Genomic DNA, 18,754 nt, shown 5'->3' on the forward strand with positions numbered 1-18,754 from the left:
GCAGGTGGATCTCTGTGAGTTCGAGGCCAGCCTGGTCTACAAGCAAGTTCCAGGATAGGCTCCAAAGCTACACAGAGAAGCCCTGTCTTGACCCCCATCCCCCCAAAAAGAGAAGACAGTGAACTTTGCTTACTCACCTTTGTGATTCCCACAGTGCTTAAAGCCTAGGTGTGTTTGTGATCTCTGTGAATCGATTTGTAACTAGGTAATGAGTAGGTGAGCACTGTCTGTTTTTCTGCACTTGCCTGACAAGCCCAAAGTAGATCACCCTTGGTCCCAGCACCCCAGGCTCATTGCCCTCCTGCATAGTGAATAGCCCAACACTGCTCTTTGCCATGTGTGGCACGCAGGCCCCACAGATGTGGGAAGTCGCCACTTATGCAGGTAGACTTGGACCCAGGTTTTCCACATCCTCAGGACAAATGTGGTCCATGACTCCTTAACACAGTCAGATCAACTCAAAATCCACACACAGATCCTTCAACCATGCTCCTGGGTCTAGTTTATGTTGTCATGAAAGAAAAACAATCCTTACGGGATGGCTTTGTTTTGTTGTTTGTTTAGCTTAGTTTTCATTTGCTTGATTTTGGGTTGGTTGGTTGGTTTTTTGGTTGGTTGGTTGGTTGGTTGGTTGGTTTGTAGACAGGGTCTCAGTGTGTAGCCCAGGCTGGTCCAGAACCCAGAGTCCTCCTGCTTCATCCTCCCCAGTCCTAGAATTAGAGACATGGGACACCATACCAAGCTAGAAGGGGACTGGGGTGTGACTGAGGGTCAATACCTGCTGTTGAACTGTATTTTGTAGACTTGAAAGATTCAGTGTCTCAAGGCTACCTTCTGACATCTTTGAGTTAATTTTTCAGTGTCTCAAGCCAGGATGTCCTGACAGGAAACCTGAGTGTTGTGTGTGTGAGTACAAGTCACTTTCTTGGAAGCCTTGGGCTTCTGACTGGCTTTGCTCAGCCCTGCACATGTGCTGGGGAGAGGGGCAGCCTCCAGGGTCTTCTGCTCTTTGTCCTCAGCGCTCTAACAGCACTTGGGAAGGAAGCACTGGGGCAAATCCTCCGGAGTCCGCAGGCTGTTCTCAATGTCTGAGGTCCAGCGACGCTTAGCATCTGTGAAAACAACTTCCTTTCAGTAAGGCCACAAGGAGCACACCTGGTAGAAGAGGTCTCAGATCACATGCATTAGCAAGAATTGTAGCTAAGGAAAGCTAAAAGCTGCAAGCTATGGCTGTCAGGGCTAAATTAACACTGGAGAGGTTTAATGAGTTACCAAGGATTGTGTGACTTAGAGTTTATACTTGAGCTATCTGTGATCTTTGCAGTATGAAAGCTATTTCCCCAAAAACACTAAGAAGAGGTGCAAAGAAACAGAGGTAGGCAGATTTCTGTGAGATCTAGGACAGCCCTACCTATATAGTGAGTTCCAGACCAGCTGGGACTACATAGTGACACCCAGTCTTAGAGAGAAGTGGAGCCTAGTGGTGGTAGTGCACTGGGGAGGCAGAGGCAGGCAGATCTCTTTGAGTCTGAGGCCAGCCTGGTCTACAGAGCAAGTCCCAGGACAGCCTCCAAAGCTACAGAGAAATCCTGTCTTCAAAAAAAAGGAAAGGAAAGAAATGGTGGGAAGGGAGGAAGCCATAGCCATAAATTATATTGTCACACACAGTGTGGTATCCATAAAATGGCTAACTATGAAAATATCTACAGCTTGGTGATGTTGTTGGTATATTGAAAATGGATTTTTTGTATTTTTATTAGCAAAGTACTCCAGACAAATGATAGTCAGCTGAAGGCATCAGAACAACCCTCACAGAGATCTCAGAGCAGGAATTAAGTCTGTTTCTGTCCCCAATCCCTGGCCTCAGGCAGCTGCAAATGCATATCCCATGTAGATCCAGTCTCTGAAACACTGAATGGAAATTTACTGGGGCTCTCTATGAGGCTAGACTCACACAAACTGACCTGCCCCAGGGGACTCTCCACGGAGCCAGATATTTTATGAGGACCCACATTCCCAGTTGATTGAGTCGACAAAAGGAAACCAAAGAACTGTGTCTTAAAACTGATTTATCCTGCTTAATTGTACACAGTGGATACTCTACTCTAAGCCAGGAGTTGGACAAATCTGAGGTTTGAAGATTCTGTGAAAATGTGGGAGAGAGGCTTTTGTGTCCTTTTGCTTTCTTTAGAGACGATGATCAGCAGTGGAGCTGGCAGAGAGGTTGGATGGCCTTGCAGGAGGGTGACACCAGCAGAGGAGAGGAAAACATAGTCAGAGCTCTCCGGGCTCTTCTGGAAAAGGAGAGCAAAGGGCAAGCAGAGGACTGTTGACTATCAACTTCAGAAAGGCTTCCCAGCCCAAGTGCTCTGGGGTTTCCCAAGTCAGGGAAAAAGAGAGACTGCTTGTGGCCAGTTAGTGCTGGCTGTCCAGAAGGAAGTCGGAAGTCACCAAGAGCTGCATAAAAAGGGACATAGGGCACCCTAAGATGTGTTTTTAAACAAAACAAAATATTGTTCTAATTTTGTTTTCAAATGTTTGTATGAAACAACAAATTAGTATATACCTCCCCTTTTCCAGTTTTTTGTTTTTTGTTTTTTGTTTTTGTTTGTTTTTGTTTTTCGAGAGAGGGTTTCTCTGTGGCTTTGGAAGCTGTCCAGGAACTCGCTCTTGTAGACCAGGCTGGTCTCGAACTCACAGAGATCCACCTGCCTCTGCCTCCCAAGTGCTAGGATTAAAGGCGTGTGCCACCAATGCCCAGCTCCTTTTCCAGTTTTTAATCTGGGAGTAGTTGTACAAGGGAGAGTTATATGTGTGCAGCGGCAAATTATGTGACTACAGATAACAAATGTATTGTTTCAAAAATAGCTATGAGAAATATTTTTTTTTGTTTTGTTTCATTTTTTTTTAGACAGGATTTCTCTGTATAATAGCCCTCGTTGGCCTGGAACTCAATTTTGTAGACCAGGCTGGCCTTGAACTCACAGGCTGGGATTAAAAGTGTGCACCACCAATGCCCGGCTGAGAAAGATGTTTTTGTTGATGTTTTGCTTCAGTGTCTCACTGTGGAATCCTGGCTGGTCTGGAACTACCATGTAAACCAGGCTTGCCTCAAACACACAGAGATCTGCCTGCCTCCTGTGTACTATGATCAAAGCAAGTGCTCATGAAGGTGGTAGCATACACCTTTACCCAAGCACTCAGGACGCAGAGGAAGGCAGATCTCTGTGAGTTCGAGACCAGCCTGGTCTACAGAGCAAGTTCCAGGACAGCCTCCAAAGCCACAGAGAAACTCTGTCTCGAAAAACCAAAAAAAAGAAAAAACAAAAAAAGCATGTGCCAGCAAGGATTTTATTGGTTTTGTTATTTATTTTGGTGTTTTTGTTTTTGTTTTTGTTTTTCAAGACAGGGTTTCCCTGTATTGTTTTGGAGCCTGTCCTGGAACTCGCTCGGTAGACCAGGCTGGCCTTGAACTCACAGAGATCCGCCTGCCTCTGCCTCCCGAGTGCTGGGATAAAAGGCGTGTGCCACCAATGCCCGGCTTATTTTGGTGTTTTTAAGAGGCTGATCTCTGTGAGTTTGATGCCAGCCTAGTCTACAGAGTAAATTCCAGGACAGCCAGGCTGTTACACAGAGAAATCCTGTCTCAAAAAAATCAAAAAGAAATAGGAGAAATAGAAATAGGGGAGAGGCCTTTTCCTTCCTTGGACATCTGAAGGCAGGCTACGTCACTGGTGGCTCTCCTGGAGTCACCCACAGAAATGTGGTCAGAGTTCCCCCTCCTGCCAAGGCTGTTCAAACCATGAGGGGCTAAGCATGTGCTGACAGTTTCCCTCAGTACTAGCACCACAAAGGCACTGGGCGTTGCTGGCGCACACCTTTAATCCCAGCACTCGGGAGGCAGAGGCAGGCGGATCTCTGTGAGTTCGAGACCAACTGGTCTGCAAGATCTAGGTCCAGGACAGCCTCCAAAGCCACAGAGAAACCCTGTCAAAAAAACAAAACAAAACAAAAACCCACAAAGGCTTCATTAAATTGGACTAAGCCACTTTCTTATCTGAATTATTCATGACCATTCACCCAGTGTCATGGTGGGAATGTGAACTTGAGCTAAGTCTCACCTTTTCTCTTTACATGCACTCCTAGGATCGAACTAGGGTTCTCAGGCTTGTGCCTTCACCCAATTATTTATTTTCCATATTGGCAATTAAACCTAGGACCCCTGCTCTTATCACTCAACCATCTTTTTACTTTTTTGTTTGCCTTTTGAGGCAGGGTCTCATTGTAGCTGGTGCTGGCCTCCAAATTCCAGAGCAGGAATTTTTAACTCCAGACCTGCCCTCCCAAATGCTGGGATTCCCAGCCTGTATGCAACATCAGGTTTGCCACTGTGTGTGTGTGGGGGGGGGGTTGTTTTGTTTTTTGTTTTTTAAAGACAGGGTTTCTCTGCGTAGCTTTGTAGACCAGGCTGGCGTTGAACTCAGAGATCCGCCTAGCGTTGAACTCAGAGATCCGCCTGACTCGGCTTCCCTAGTGCTGGGTTTAAAGGCGTACACCACCACTGCCCAGCGCCACAGTATATTTTTTAAGAAAGTGTCTTATCAAATGTTACAACGTAGCTGAAACATTGAACTAAGTAAAATGAGCCTGAACAAGGGCAAGTATTGCAAGCTCCCACGTACACACGCTGTGCAGATAGTGCAAATTCCTAATAGTAGAAGCAAGAGCAAGGAAGTGGGTAACAAATGCTACGGAGGAGAGGAGGGGCTCAAGGCTCGGGGCGGGACCGGGAGGGCACAGCGCAGGCGCAGAGTGTCTGTATGCTCACAGGCGGAGTTTCTGCGTCCTGTGCTGCACCCAACATGTAGGTCTGGCTCTGTACCACCCAGTTTACTTCGGGAGCGTTGAGGATCCCACGGGCTCTTCCTCAGCCTCAACGGTCCTCCTGTGAGCACTCAGAGGACCTCACAGTAAACACGCAATGTCTGCACGGCCACACGACAGAATACACACAGAAACACTGTGTACAGAGCTAACCACACAACACATACAGCTACAACACCACCCAGTCTCATGCACCACACACATCACGAACACATGGTGTTATGCTTTAGTTTGCACTCTCAAGCAGGCATTCTGCCCCCTGCCTTTTGCTCTAAACTCTTACCAAGCAACCTGGTGAGCACAGGAGGCCCCTTTGTTTCCTGGTCTTGCATCACAGGTCTGCAAGATGTCTGCCTCCAACCCCCAGCACCCCGTAGTGCTACTTGGCCAGACAGGCTTCCTGGCAAGCTCTGGCCTCATTCATCCCGTCGTTCTCCTTACCCGAGCACCTGGACCACTTGCTGACCTGCTGAAGCCCTAACCCCAGTTCCTGCAGGTCCTTGATTAACTGAACCCTTCCCTCACACTTCCAATTTCATCCTCTTGAAGGTGCCCTGTGAGGAAAGAAGGCTCTCTGCGCTTCTCTTCCATCTGCTGCACAGTTTGACAATCCTTTGTAATTGCTTGGTTACTGTGTGCCCATACAAAGGGTTAGCCAGGAGGCCTGCCTGCTAGCAACCGGTTTCCCTCCCCAGGGACAGCCGCAGAAGAGCTACAGCTTGCTTGGCTGTGACTACAGCTTCTCAAAGGCACCTGCTCCCTCTGGCTGTCCTCTGCAGGCTCTGCCACCAAGCCACCTTGCCTAAGGGATCCTTGGGGCTCACTTGTCACCTTGTCAGGTCACAGCAGCATCCTGACTGTCCCTCAGAAGATCTTATATACCCCTTATCACACCAGTGGTTGTTGAGCCAGTCTTCACATAGCAAACAGCATTCCAGGGAGGGGCCCCTGAATCCAGGAGGTGGACTTGGTCTATTGCTCTGACCTAGGGGACTGGACCCTGCCCACGGTTTGTTTCTGGGTTTTCTGTTTTGTTTTGTTTCCATTTTTCCATCCTTCTATGTCTTGTTTGTTTGTTGTTGTTTGTTCTTTTTTTTTTTCAGACAGGGTTTCTTTGTGTAGCCTTGGTTGTCCTGGAACTCACTTTGTAGACCAGGCTAGCCTCAAACTCACAGACATCCACCTGCGTCTGCCTCCCAGCACTCGGGAGGCAGAGGCAGGTGGATGTCTCTGAGTTCGAGGCCGGGCTGGACCGACAGCCTCCAAAACAATACAGAGAAACCCTGTCTCTTAAAAACCAAAAAAAAAAAAAAAAAAAAAAAAAAAAACATGCACCACCACCACCTGGCTTCTCTCTCTTAAGATTCAAGACTTTTCCCACGTGCCCGGTTTGGCATTAAGCCCATAACGGCTCCCTCTATTAAGGTATCCCTTTCCTTGCTCTGCTTCTCTGTTCTTCCCCCAACTGGACCTTCCTGATCCCTCATATTCTCCTCCCGGCTCCCATTCCACACTCCTCTTTCTCTTCCCTCCATCCCCCCTCCTCCCATGCTCACAATTTACTCAGGAGATCTTGTCCCTCTCCCCTTCTTGGGGGGGGGTCCCAGGATGACCCCAACTAAGAATCTAAGCAATAGTGGAAGAGGCTGCCTTAAATACCCTTCCCTATAATACAATTAATGACTACCTTAAATGCCATCATAGAGCCTTCACCCAGTAGCTGATGGAAGCAGAAGCAGAGATTCACAGCTAAGTACTGAGCCAAACTCCTGGAATCCCGTTGTAGAGAGGGAGAAGTGATGAGCAAAGGGGTCAAGGCCATGCTGGGGAAACCCACAGAAACATCTGACCTGAGCAAGTGGTTGCTCACGGACCCCAATCTGGGAACCTGCATAGGACTGAACCAGGCCCCCTGAGCATGGGTGTCAGTTGGGAGGCTTGGCAGTCTATTGAGCCCACTGGCAGTGGAATCAGTATTTATCCCTAGTGCATGAATGAGCTTTTGGAGCCCATTCCCCATAGAGGGCTACTCTCTCAGCCTAGACACATGTGGGAGGGCCTAGGTCCTGCCCCAAATGATGTGACAGACTTTGATGATCCCCCATGGAAGGTCTCACCCTCTGGGTGGAGTAGATTGGGAGGGGGATGGGGAGACAGTGTGGGGCAATGGAAGGATGGGAGGGAGAAGAAACTGAGATTGGTATGTAAAATAAGATTGTTTTTAATTTAAACTAAAAAAATAATAAAAAAAAAAGATTCCAGCACTCCAGTGGATTTGTGAGTTCAAAACCAGCCTGGTCTACAGAGTGAGTTCCAGGACAGGCAAGGCTACACAGAGAAACCCTGTCTCAAAATAGAAGCTGGGCATTGGTGACACATGCCTTTAATCCCAGCACTTGGGAGGCAGAGGCAGGCGGATCTCTGTGAGTTCGAGGCCAGCTTGGTCTACAGAGTGAGTTCCAGGACAGCCTCCAAAACAATACAGAAAAACCCTGTCTCGAAAAAACCAGAAAAAAAAAGTTGTTGAGCTATTGGCTAGTAAATTTAGATAGTGTTGTGTGCCTGTGCTTTAACTCTACATAGACCCTTAGAGAAAAAAAATTCTGAGAGTCTTAAAAAAGCTTCCAAAACAACAAAACAAAACAAAAAGCTGGGCAGTGGTGGCGCATGCCTTTAGTCTCAACTTTTGGGAAGCAGAGGCAGGCGAATCTCTGTGAGTTCAAAGCCAGCCTGGGCTACAGAGTGAGCTTCAGACAGGCTCCAGAGAAATCCTGTCTGAAAAACCAAAAGTAAAGTAAAATAAAAATAGGTTTCTGAGCATCTGCCAACACCTCTGCTTTTTGCTCATTAGGACTGTCCCCATACATGTACAGTGAGATGTAAGACTTAACTCCACCAGGTCTAATGGTTTTGTTGTTTTGAATTGCATTCATTAGTTTGTGTGTATGGGAAATGGAAGGGTGTGCAGAACACTAAGTTGCAAGAGTTGGTTCTAATCCACTCCCTGAGTCCCAGGAATGAATCTGAGGTCCCTCAGGTTTTTGGCAAGCACCTTTACTCCCTAAGCTATCTCATTGATTCCCTGGAAACCCGGCAAGAGGTGCAAGCCCAGTCCTGAGCCTAACCTTGTCACTGGACCACGAGGGACACAATGTGATAGGCATTGCAGATTGGTCCGCCTTTTTTTTTTTTTTTTTTTTTTTTTGGTTTTTTTTCGAGACAGGGTTTCTCTGTGGCTTTGGAGGCTGTCCTGGAACTCGCTCGGTAGACCAGGCTGGTCTCGAACTCACAGAGATCCGCCTGTCTCTGCCTCCCGAGTGCTGGAATTAAAGGCATGCGCCACCAACGCCCGGCTTTGGTCCGCCTTTTGTAACTGCTGACCGTGATGAAACCGAATGGAACACCCTGAAGGCCAGGCTGAATTTATAGCTATGGCACTTCCATGCTCCTGAGTGACCGGGCACGCCTGATGACTTTTCCTTCCTTCTGCCGGAAAGTATCCCTACGGGGGGGAATGCCTTGCCCACAAAGGACTTCCCTTCAAAGTCTCAGGAGAGCACAGAGATCTGGACTGGGGGTGCAGCTCAGTGGTACAGTGCTTGCCCGGCCGGCCTGGCTTGCTTAGTTACACAGAAACTATGCTTAATGGGGCATGTCCGCCACCTCAGCTCCAGGCAGGTAGCGGTAGGAGGATCACAAGTTCATAAGTTAGAATGGCTAGAGGGAGGGAGGGAGAGACAGAAGGAGAGATAGAAGGGGGGGGGGGGGGGCAGGAGAGACAGGGTTGCAGACACCTGATCCAGGCGGACAACTCAGATTCTCACAGGAATTTGAAACCTGCCTGGGCCTGGCGGCCAGCGTAGCAACAGCTTCGGAGCCATGGTGTTTTGTAAAGGTCTGGGCTGCCCTGGATCCTGCCTGTCTGCCGCACTAGCTCTTCCTTCCGTCCTCGGTACCACCCCAGTGTCCTTCCAATAAGCTGCAGTTGGTCTTGGTGGGCCGAATCGTTTCCCAGTCCTGAAAATTAAACAAAACACCAAGCCCCAAACAAAGCAAGCCCGGTGAAACCACTCCAAATGTGCCTGGGAGGCGTGGCGTGGAGGAAGAAGGAACTTCGGACTTCTGGTTTTGTTTTAACTCTTTTCATACCCAAAGTAGTGTTTTCCATGGCTTGATTTTAGTTTTCTTTTTTGACTCAAGAGTCTGGCTTTATAACCCAGGCTGGCCCCTAGGTCGTGAGTGCAGGTCTTTCAGACACCATCCCCTCTCTGGAGAGCACCCACTCTCCCCCCCCCCACCCTCTCTCTCTCTCTCTCTCTCTCTCTCTCTCTCTCTCTCTCTCTCTCTCTCTCTCTCTCTCTGTCTCTGTCTCTCTGTCTCTGTCTCTGTCTCTCTGTCTCTGTCTCTCTCTCTGTCTCTCTGTCTCTCTCTGTCTCTCTGTCTCTCTCTGTCTCTCTGTCTCTCTCTGTCTCTCTGTCTCTCTGTCTCTCTGTCTCTCTCTCTCTCTCTCTCTCTCTCTCTCTCTCTCTCTCTCTCTCTCTCTTTCTGACAGGGACTCATGTAGCCCAGGCTGGGTGTGAACTGTGTAGGCAAAGATGACTTCGATTACACACACTCATGCACACACATGCACACACACACACACACACACACACACACTCATGCACACCTGTCCTGCTTCTACCTCCCATGGACTAGGATTCCAGGCATGGTCCACCATGCCTGCCCTCTTGGTTTTTTTTTGTTTTGTTTTGGTTTGGTTTTGTTTTTTTTGAGACAGGGTTTCTGTGAAACGTTGGCTGTCCTGGAACTCACTCTGTAGACCATGCTGTCGGTGAACTTGCAGAGATCCACCTGCATATTTTATTTATTTTTTTAAATACAGGGTCTCATGTAGGCCAAGCTGACCAAGAACTCCTTATGTAGCTAAGGCTGGCCTTGAACTCTTAACCCTCCTGCTTCCAACTGCTGGATGTTGCGCTGGGGTTACCAGGGTGCACCTCCATGGCAGGTGCCAAAGAAGTTTTAAATCATTGTTTTCAACTGCAAACTGTGTAAGTTTAGAAAAATTCTGCCATGAAATCTTAATTTCTTCAACTTTAACATGGGCGTTATTTGTGTTGTGTAACATGAAGTTGATTTGTGTTGGTTGTGTCTCAGTGGTTTTTTATTTGGTTTTGGTTTATTTTTGGCTGTGCTAGGGATGGAACTTATGGTCTTGGTAATATTAAGCCAGGTTTCACTATATTCTAGGTTACAACTCACTATGTAGCCCAGGCTGGCCTGAAACACATGCCAATCCTCCTGCCTCGGCCTCTAGAGTGTTGGGATAACAAGAATGAGCCACCATGCTGGGCTTCTTAGCTTTTTTCTTTTTTGTTTGGTTTTTTTTTTTTTTTCGGGAGGGTCTTACTTTGTAGACCAGACTGGCCTCAAATTCATAGACACCTACCTACCTCTGCCTCCTGAGTGCAGGGATTAAAGGCCTACACCACCACCCCTGACTTATTAATTAATTAATGCATTTATGCATTCAGTGCTATGGACAGAACCCAGGGCCTTATTGCTAGACAAATACTTTATCTCTAAGCATACCCTCAGGCCCTGTCAGAGATTTATTTAGGGCTGGAAAGATGACTCAGTGTTTAAGAACACTTGTTGCAGGCCTACATGGTGGTGCACACCTTTAGTCCTAGTGCTCAGGAGGATGAGGCAGTGGATCTCTAAGTTGAGGCTAGCCTGATCTACAGAGGAGTTCCAGGACAACCAGAGCTTCATAGAGAAACCCTGTCTCAAAGAAGAAACAAACAAACAAACAAAAAACCAGTTTGTTTTTTGTCAGTCTCATATATTCCCAGTTGTTCATGAACTCTGTAATCAAGGGTGACCTTGAGCTTCTGATCCTCCGACCTCTAAATCCTCAGTGCTGGAATTGCAGGTCTGAGGAAGAACCCAGGCGTCTAACTAGCTGCATCCGCAGCCCTAGGGTCCTTTTTCACTCACACAGTGAGGAAGGAGTAAGTGCCTGGCCCATTCCAGGCCTTTTCTAGGGTGGATGTTTCCAAACTCTGTCTTCTAGTCCCTTCCAAAGACCCCCTCCCTCCTGTTCATGCTCTTGCAGTTTCCGCTGCAGCCTTCCTGTGGGGAAGGCCCCACTTAGAAGACATGGCAGGAATGAAACTGCTAAAAAAATGTGAAGCATTCCTGAGCATGAGTTCACACCCCTCGGGCTTCACAGGCCTACCTTCCTGCCTTCCAGATAAAGAGATCAAAGTTCCCCAAGATCTGATTCCCCAGACTGGCTTATGTGAGGAGAGGAGAGGGGAGGAGGAAGGTAGGATGACCCACTGAGAGGATGGGATGGGAACTTCTGCCCACGAAGGCTGAGCCTCCATCCCAGCTAGCAGCCAAGGCTCTGCATTAGCAAAGAAGCTCATCTTTCTCTCCTGCAGAGTCAAATACAAGACCCAGACCAGTCCCATCCAAATCCTGTAGTGCCCAGCCTGCAAGGATTCCGAGGTAGGAGCTCTGCTGTGTGAATGGGAGACTAAGTCTAGAGACTGAGACTGTACAGTCCACAGTCTCTTGCTCTTTCACTGAGAGGGTGTGAGGGTGTGTGTGTGTGTGTGTGTGTGTGTGTGTGTGTGTGTGTGTTTATAAACAAGGAAAGTGGGAGAGGATTGTGATGAGCCAAGGGAGGTGATACCTCCAGTTTTCTGGTAATGTCTTCCCTGATGCTAAGAAGATACACTTGTAATTGGGTCCACAGCCCAAGATCACCAGCCCTGACTGCCGGCCTTGTCTGATGTCTTTGGCCCACACCATGAGTTCTAGACCAAACTGGCCAATTTTGCAAGACCTGTTTCAAAAATTAAAAAAGCTGGCTTCAAACTTAGAGAGATCCTCCTGCTTCTGCCTCCCAAGAGCTGGGATTAAAATCCCTTACCACAACATTGGGCCTTCTGTGCATTGTTTGAGATGTTTCTATTTTTCTTACTTTATCTTTTCTGTAGTTAGATGGTACTGGGACCTCAAAGTGTTAGGTGTGAGTGTGGCACCACCAAGCAGGATGCCCACCATGTGTGTGTTTGTCCAACTTTTTGTTGTTTTTGAGACAGGGTCTCTCTATGTAGACCAGGTTGACCTGGAACTCACAGAGATCGGTCTCCCAAGTGCTGGGATTAAAGGCTTTCGGAACAACATTTATTTACTCACTTTTGAGAGAGGGTGTCTGAAAGCCAAACTGGCCTCCAACTTGCAATGTAGCTGAGGACATCCGGCTTCTGCGATTGCTGGGATTATAGAGATGGCTGACACAGCTAGGGCTTCTTTGGCTATTCCATAATTAAAAGTGAAATCACCTTTGAGCTGTAATGAAAATTACTGGTGATTGAACCCAGGGCCTTCCACATGTCCAACATGTGCTCTGCCATTGAGGTACCTTCATGGTCCTTTGTATTTTTCCTTGAGCAAGATGATACTAGGTTTCTTAGGATAGCCTAGAAATTCTATCCTGCTCCAGCCTCCAGTGTGCTGGTCTTACAAATGTGCACTACCATGCCTGGCTTCAGGAGATTTTGCTGTTATTTCTTTGTTTTTCTGAAGCAGGGTCTTGCCTTGCAGACTCCATCTCTGAGCTCTGGGATTACAGGCCCGCACCACACCACACTCATCTTTGAAGATGACTTCTCTGGGTGTATGAAACAGGGTCTCATTCAATAGTTCCAATAATAGCCTGGTACTCATTGTGTTGACCATTCTTTTTTGTTTGTTTTTGTTTTTCGAGACAGGGTTTCTCTGTATTGTTTTGCAGGCTGTCCTGGAATTCGCTCTGTAGACCAGGCTGGCCTTGATCTCACAGAGATCTGCTTCCCAAGTGCTGGAATTAAAAGTATGGGCCACCGCACTCGGGAGGCAGAGGCAGGTGGATCTCTGTGAGTTCGAGACCAGCCTGGACTACCAAGTGAGTTCCAGGACAGCCTCCAAAGCCACAGAGAAACCCTGTCTCGAAAAACCAAAAAAAAAAAAAAAAAGTATGGGCCACCACCGCCTGGCTTGTGTTGACCATTCTTACCTTGACTTTTCTGCCATTCTCCTGCCTCTACTTCCTGAATGCTGGGTTTACAGACATGTCCCTCCAGATCCAGATAACACAGATGACTTTTGGTGATTCCTCCCATATCCTTGGGGAGAATGCAGGGGCTCTTTCTGAACAAGATGTTAACGTGTGATAGAGTATGAAGTGGTTGCACCCCTCACCAGAAGGCTGGAGATTTGGCTCACTGAATGGGTCTTCTGGCTTTGGCCAACAAAGTGGAGCCCAGTTGGTCTCTCTCTGTACACTGGGGTGAGACCAGCTTACACCCAAAATTTCAGCAAGGGATTCGGGAACCTAAGAAGTTTAAGCTTTGTTACAGAGAGGCTAACCCTTACGACCTATTTCTTTAGACAAGAGATGGTCTTAGAAAAAGAAGTTGACAGTATAACAGGATGTTCTTGCTAACCACAAACTTAACGACGGACTACAGCCCTTTTATCACCTTTTGAAGGATCCTTCCATTCAGTGCCTCCTACCATGCTCAAGGTCTTGATGGCATTAACCTGTAATCTCAGCATTTGGGAGGCCGAGGCAGGAGGATTGCTGAGAGTTTATGTCCAGTTTAAGCTACATAATGAGTTCCAGGCCAGTCAGTGCTTCTGAGGGAGACCTTTTCAAAACCAGCCAGACATGGAGTTTCATGTCTGTAATTCCCGCACTCAGGAAGTAGGGACAGTGACCCAGAGTTCATGGTAGCCCAGCCTATGCCTGTTATTTTAGCACTTGGTAGGATCAAGCAGGAGGGTTAGGAGTTCAAGGCCATCCTTAGATACATGGCAAATTGGAGGCTAGCTTGGGCCATAAGAGACACTCCCTCAAAAAAACAAAACAAGCAGGGCATTGATGGCACACGCCTTTAATCCCAGCACTCGGGAGGCAGAGGCAGGTGGATCTCTGTGAGTTCAAGGCCGGGCTGGTCTACAGAGCGAGTTCCAGGACAGCCTCCAAAACAATACAGAGAAACCCTGTCTCAGAAAAAAAAAAAAAAAAAACTCAAAATCAAAACAACAAAAAGCAGGTAAGATAGGTAGTCAGGTAATGGTGCTGGTCGTGCAAGCCTGAGGACCTGACTACGAATCTCTGGTACCTATATGAAATGTCAGTTGTGGTTCTAGACCTCTGTTACCCTGGCAATCCTACTTGAGAAGGGAGCAAAGACTGGAAGATCCCCCAGAAGCTCACAAGCCAGGAGTACAAGGTGCAGTGGCAAAAGCAAGAAAGACTATCATCCTCTGACCTTTCCATGCAGACCAACACTAACACATCACACACAGATCGCAAAGTGGGTTTTCGTGTGAGGTGACGGGACTCTGCATGGATACTTTGTTCATTTCAGATTCATTCCCCACATTCTTGATGGGCATCTTTGTTTGTTTACTTTTGAGACCAGGTCATTCTGTGTAGCCCTGGCTCATTTCCCACATTCTTAAGCACATTGAGGGTTGGCAGGTTAAAGCACACAAGCAAACCAATCACAGGGCAGCATATTACTTTCCATTTGATTAGTGGAAGGGAACGCAGAAATTACATGTCTCAGCAGTTTGTACTGAGAATTCAGCAAACGGCCTATGTCACCGAGAATATTTTTTAGATTTGTGTGACTTCTGAGTGCCACACTGAGTGTGGAGGTCAGATGACAGCCTGTGAAAGTTGGTTCTCTTCTAGTACGTGGGTTCCAGGAATCCACCTTGGGTCCCCAGGCTTGTGCAACCATCTTTTCTCACCAAGCCATCTTGCTGGCTCCTGTTCCATTATTTTTACTTCTATTTATTTATTTATTTTGTTTTTTGTTTTTCGAGACAGGGTTTCTCTGTGGCTTTGGAGGCTGTCCTGGCATTCCCTCTGTAGACCAGGCTGGTCTTGAACTCACAGAGATCTACCTGCCTCTGCCTCCTGAGTGCTGGGATTAAAGGCGTGCGCCACCACCGCCCAGCTCAGAATTAAATCTTAAAGACAATAATGATAAAAATCTTTACAAAGAAAATATTGCAGGTGTGGAAGTATACATCTGTAATCTCAGCTACATAACAAATTCCAACTCAGCCTGTGTGTGTGTGTGTGTGTGTGTGTGTGTGTGTGTGTGTGTGTGTTGAAGTCTTTTTGGACACAGAATGTCTGAGTGATTAGAGAGAGCCCTGGGTTCCTGAGATACTTTGCAGCATGTGAGGACAAAGATATTTTCACAAGAATGCTAGGGTTGGGCCTCACATGGTGGTACAGGCCTTTGCCTTTACTCCCAGCAAGGAGGCAGAGGCAGGCAGATCTGTGAGCATGTGGTGTGCATTTGTGTGGTGTGTTAGTCTCAGTGTGTGTGGTGTAGTCTGAGTTTGTGTGGTATATAAGTGTGTGTGCGTGTGTGTGTGTGCATCTGTGTGTGTGTGTAGTATAACTCTGTTTATACGTGGTATGTGTTATGTAAGTCTCTTTGTATGTGTGTGTGGTGTGTATGTGATATATAAGTCTGTGTGTGTGTATGTGTGTAGTGAGTATATAGTATGTAAGTCTGTGTGTGTGTATGGTGTGTGTGTGGTATGTAAGTCTATGTGTGTGTGTGTGTAGTGTATGTGGTATGTGAGTCTGTGTGTGTGTGTGTAAACGTAGATGTGCTACCTACTGAACTGAATATCAAAGTAGCCCTGAGTGTGGAGCTGATTTTAACAAGGGACATTATGACTCATGCTGCTGGGCTGGGAGGGCCATGGGATGGCAACAATCAAAGAAGGTGGGGCCCAGTGAGGACAGCTGGAGATGTGAAGATTTGCTGCAAGCTTCCCACCCTGCCCCAGGGCCAGCCTCCTTTAGGATCAACCAAATAGCTTCAGAAAATTAAAATAGAAAATGTAAAGTTTATTTATTAATTATGAATACAACATCCTGCCTCCATGTATGTCTGCACACCAGAAGAGGGCACCAGATCTCATTATGGATGATTGTGAGCCACCATGTGGTTGCTGGGAATTGAACTCAGGTCCTCTGGAAGAGCAGTCAGTGCTCTTAACCTCTGAGCCATCTCTCCAGCCCCTGGAACAAGTTTTTATTTTATTTATTTATTCTTTTAGTTTTTCGAGACAGGGTTTCTTTGTATTGTTTTGGAGGCTGTCCTGGAACTCGCTCTGTAGACCAGGCTGGCCTCAAACTCACAAGAGATCCACCTGCCTCTGCCTCCTGAGTGCTGGGATTAAAGGTGTGCGCCACCACCGCCTGGCTTGGAACAAGCTTTTAAAAGCCTGTATGTGTGCCGGGCGTTGGTGGCGCACGCCTTTAATTCCAGCACTCGGGAGGCAGAGACAGGTGGATCTCTGTGAGTTCGAGACCAGCCTGGTCTACAAGAGCTAGTTCCAGGACAGCCTCCAAAGCCACAGAGAAACCCTGTCTCGAACCCCCCCCTAAAAAAAAAAGCCTGTATGTGTGGTATACATATAACTCCAGTCCTGTGGAGGTGGGAGTAGGAAGATCAAGAGTTCAAGTCCAATCTTGAACTAAAACAGTACAGGCTAAGGGCATGACTATAAAAATATTTTAGTGTAGTGTTTGTGTGTGTGTGTGTGTGTGTGTGTGTGTGTGTGTGTGTGTGTGTAGTAGTAGGGTACCTTTGGAGGCCAGAAGAGGGCATTGTATCTTCTGGAGCTGGAGTTACAGGCACTGTTGTGGCTATTAAAAACTGAATGCAAGTACTCTGGTAGACAAGTAAACTCAATCACTGAGCCATTTCTCTAGCCTAGCATATAACCTTTTAAAAAATTCAGTCATAAAAAAATTCATTGCACAGCCAAGTAGTGGTGGCATATGCCTTTAATCCCAGCACTCAGGAGACAGAGGCAGGCAGATCTCTGTGAGTTGCAGGACAGTCAGGGCTGCACAGAGAAACCCTGTCCTCTGTCCCTCCTGTGTGGTTCCCCCCCAATAAAAGAAAAAGTTTATTACACAGTTTCACTTTTCTTTATTTCAGCGAATAGAAAATATGGGGCACCTCATGGATTCTCTTGAGCAGGCACCATGTTCATCTCTGTGTGGTTCAAGCTTTGGCATGTGTGCTGCCAAGGACAGCACACAATTGCATTTTTCTATACCTGGCTGGGTGTGGAAGTAGCCCCAGGCTGGGATGAGATTGGAGGTGAGCAGAACTCAGGCATGGCTGTGAGAAGGGGCCGGAAGAAACAGAACCAGCCAGAAGAGCACTGCACTTAAAAAAAAAAGCCTGGCAGTGGTAGCACACACCTTTATTCCCAGCACTCGGGAGGCAGAGGCAGGTGGATCTCTGTGAGTCTGAGGCCAGCCACTGTCATCTACAAAGTGAATGCCAGAAGAGCCAGGGCTGTTACAGAGAGAAAACCTTTCTTTGTTTTTTTTTTCCAATTATGTATTTTATTTATCACTGAAGAAAAAACACAGCAGCAAGTTCTGTGTTGGCTTCAATAAAACCAAATGAAAACCTTTCTTGATAAACCAAACACACAAAAGAACTTGAGGCCTGTGAAATGATTTGCCTCCCCTGGTAAAGGCACATGCCACCAAAACTCAACACCTAAATTCGTGTGTGCTGCATAACCTGACAGCATTTGGATCTGAGTCTATGCACCACAAAAAGGCAAGAGGCCCTGGATCCTTCCACAGCACGGATAAACCTTGAAATTATACACTACATGATAGGGGTCAGACAACCAAGGCAAGTCTGCAATACTACAGGTAAGAAATGTCCAATCGGCAAGTACCTAAGCATTTGCCAGGGAAGGCAGGCTGGGGGAGAGGGGCTGGAACGTGTAAGAATTTTTCCATGGGAGATGTGAACAAGTCTACCTTGACAAAGGTCCTAATGACAACCCAATATTTGATTCCACCAAAGTTCACCCTAGGGAACCAATGAGCTCTATTGGGCTTACTTAGCATGTGTGAAAGGGTACAGACAGGCACGTGAGTGACCTTGAAGCAGCCACACTGGAAGGTCTTCATCCAGCTTGGATGATGGTGTGCGTCCCCACCACTGAAGATGAAACTCACCCTTTTTTTTTTCCTTTCTGTTTTCGAGACAGGGTTTCTCTGTGGCTGTCCTGGAATTAGCTCTTGTAGACCTGGCTGGTCTTGAGTTTACAGAAATCCGCCTGCCTCTGCCTCCCTAGTGCTGGGATTAAAGGCGTGCACCACCACTGCCTGGCCCTGAAACTCCCTTTCTCTGACTTTCCAAGTCTGTATGCTCTAGCACCGTCTCAGGCCCAGAGGAATCTGCCTACAGTTAGGGCAGAATTGAACGCAAATGTCTGGAAGGAGTGGTTGTCCTCAGGTGAGGGTTCGGAGACCCTTCCCACTCCCTCCTCAAGTGAGCAAACATCAACATCAACCAGCTCAGCAGGGATGATCGTCTGCAAGCAGACACAGCTGTCTTATGAAGATGGTAGCTACTCTGGAGGACAGTGCCATTTAATGAGAGTAAAACAGAACAGGAAAGGGAGGGTAGAGTGGAGGGGAATGGAGGTGGGGTGGGGGATGGGGTGCCAGGAGGTTACTGGTGAGAATGTCTGGTACAAGCAGCGGAGATGACTTTCAGTTTTGAATACCGTAATACACTGCAAAGTGAGCAAAATACAAGTCAGCTCTAAGGGATCCTATCTTTCTCTTGGACTCAGGCATCCCCTCTACACAGAAGCACATACACTCATACAGATACACACATGCTAAAATAAATAAATATACAGATGCACACACACTAAAATAGATAAATAAATATACAGACACACACATGCTAAAATAAATAAATATACAAACACACATATAGGC

At 47.2% G+C, this 18,754-nt stretch overlaps 1 long non-coding RNA gene across 1 annotated transcript; it reads right to left on the bottom strand.

Moving 5' to 3' along the window:
• Positions 1–476: 476 nt before the first annotated feature.
• Positions 477–5,900, bottom strand: LOC121137213. Its single transcript, XR_005874445.1, has 2 exons — positions 5,326–5,900; positions 477–1,112 (listed from the first exon to the last, which is right to left on the bottom strand). It is a non-coding gene; the product is annotated as an uncharacterized LOC121137213 (long non-coding RNA).
• Between the last annotated feature and the right edge of the window lie 12,854 nt (positions 5,901–18,754).

The sequence above is a fragment of the Mesocricetus auratus genome, unplaced genomic scaffold (genome assembly GCF_017639785.1).
Source record: "Mesocricetus auratus isolate SY011 unplaced genomic scaffold, BCM_Maur_2.0 Super-Scaffold_100676, whole genome shotgun sequence".
Lineage (NCBI taxonomy): Eukaryota > Metazoa > Chordata > Mammalia > Rodentia > Cricetidae > Mesocricetus > Mesocricetus auratus.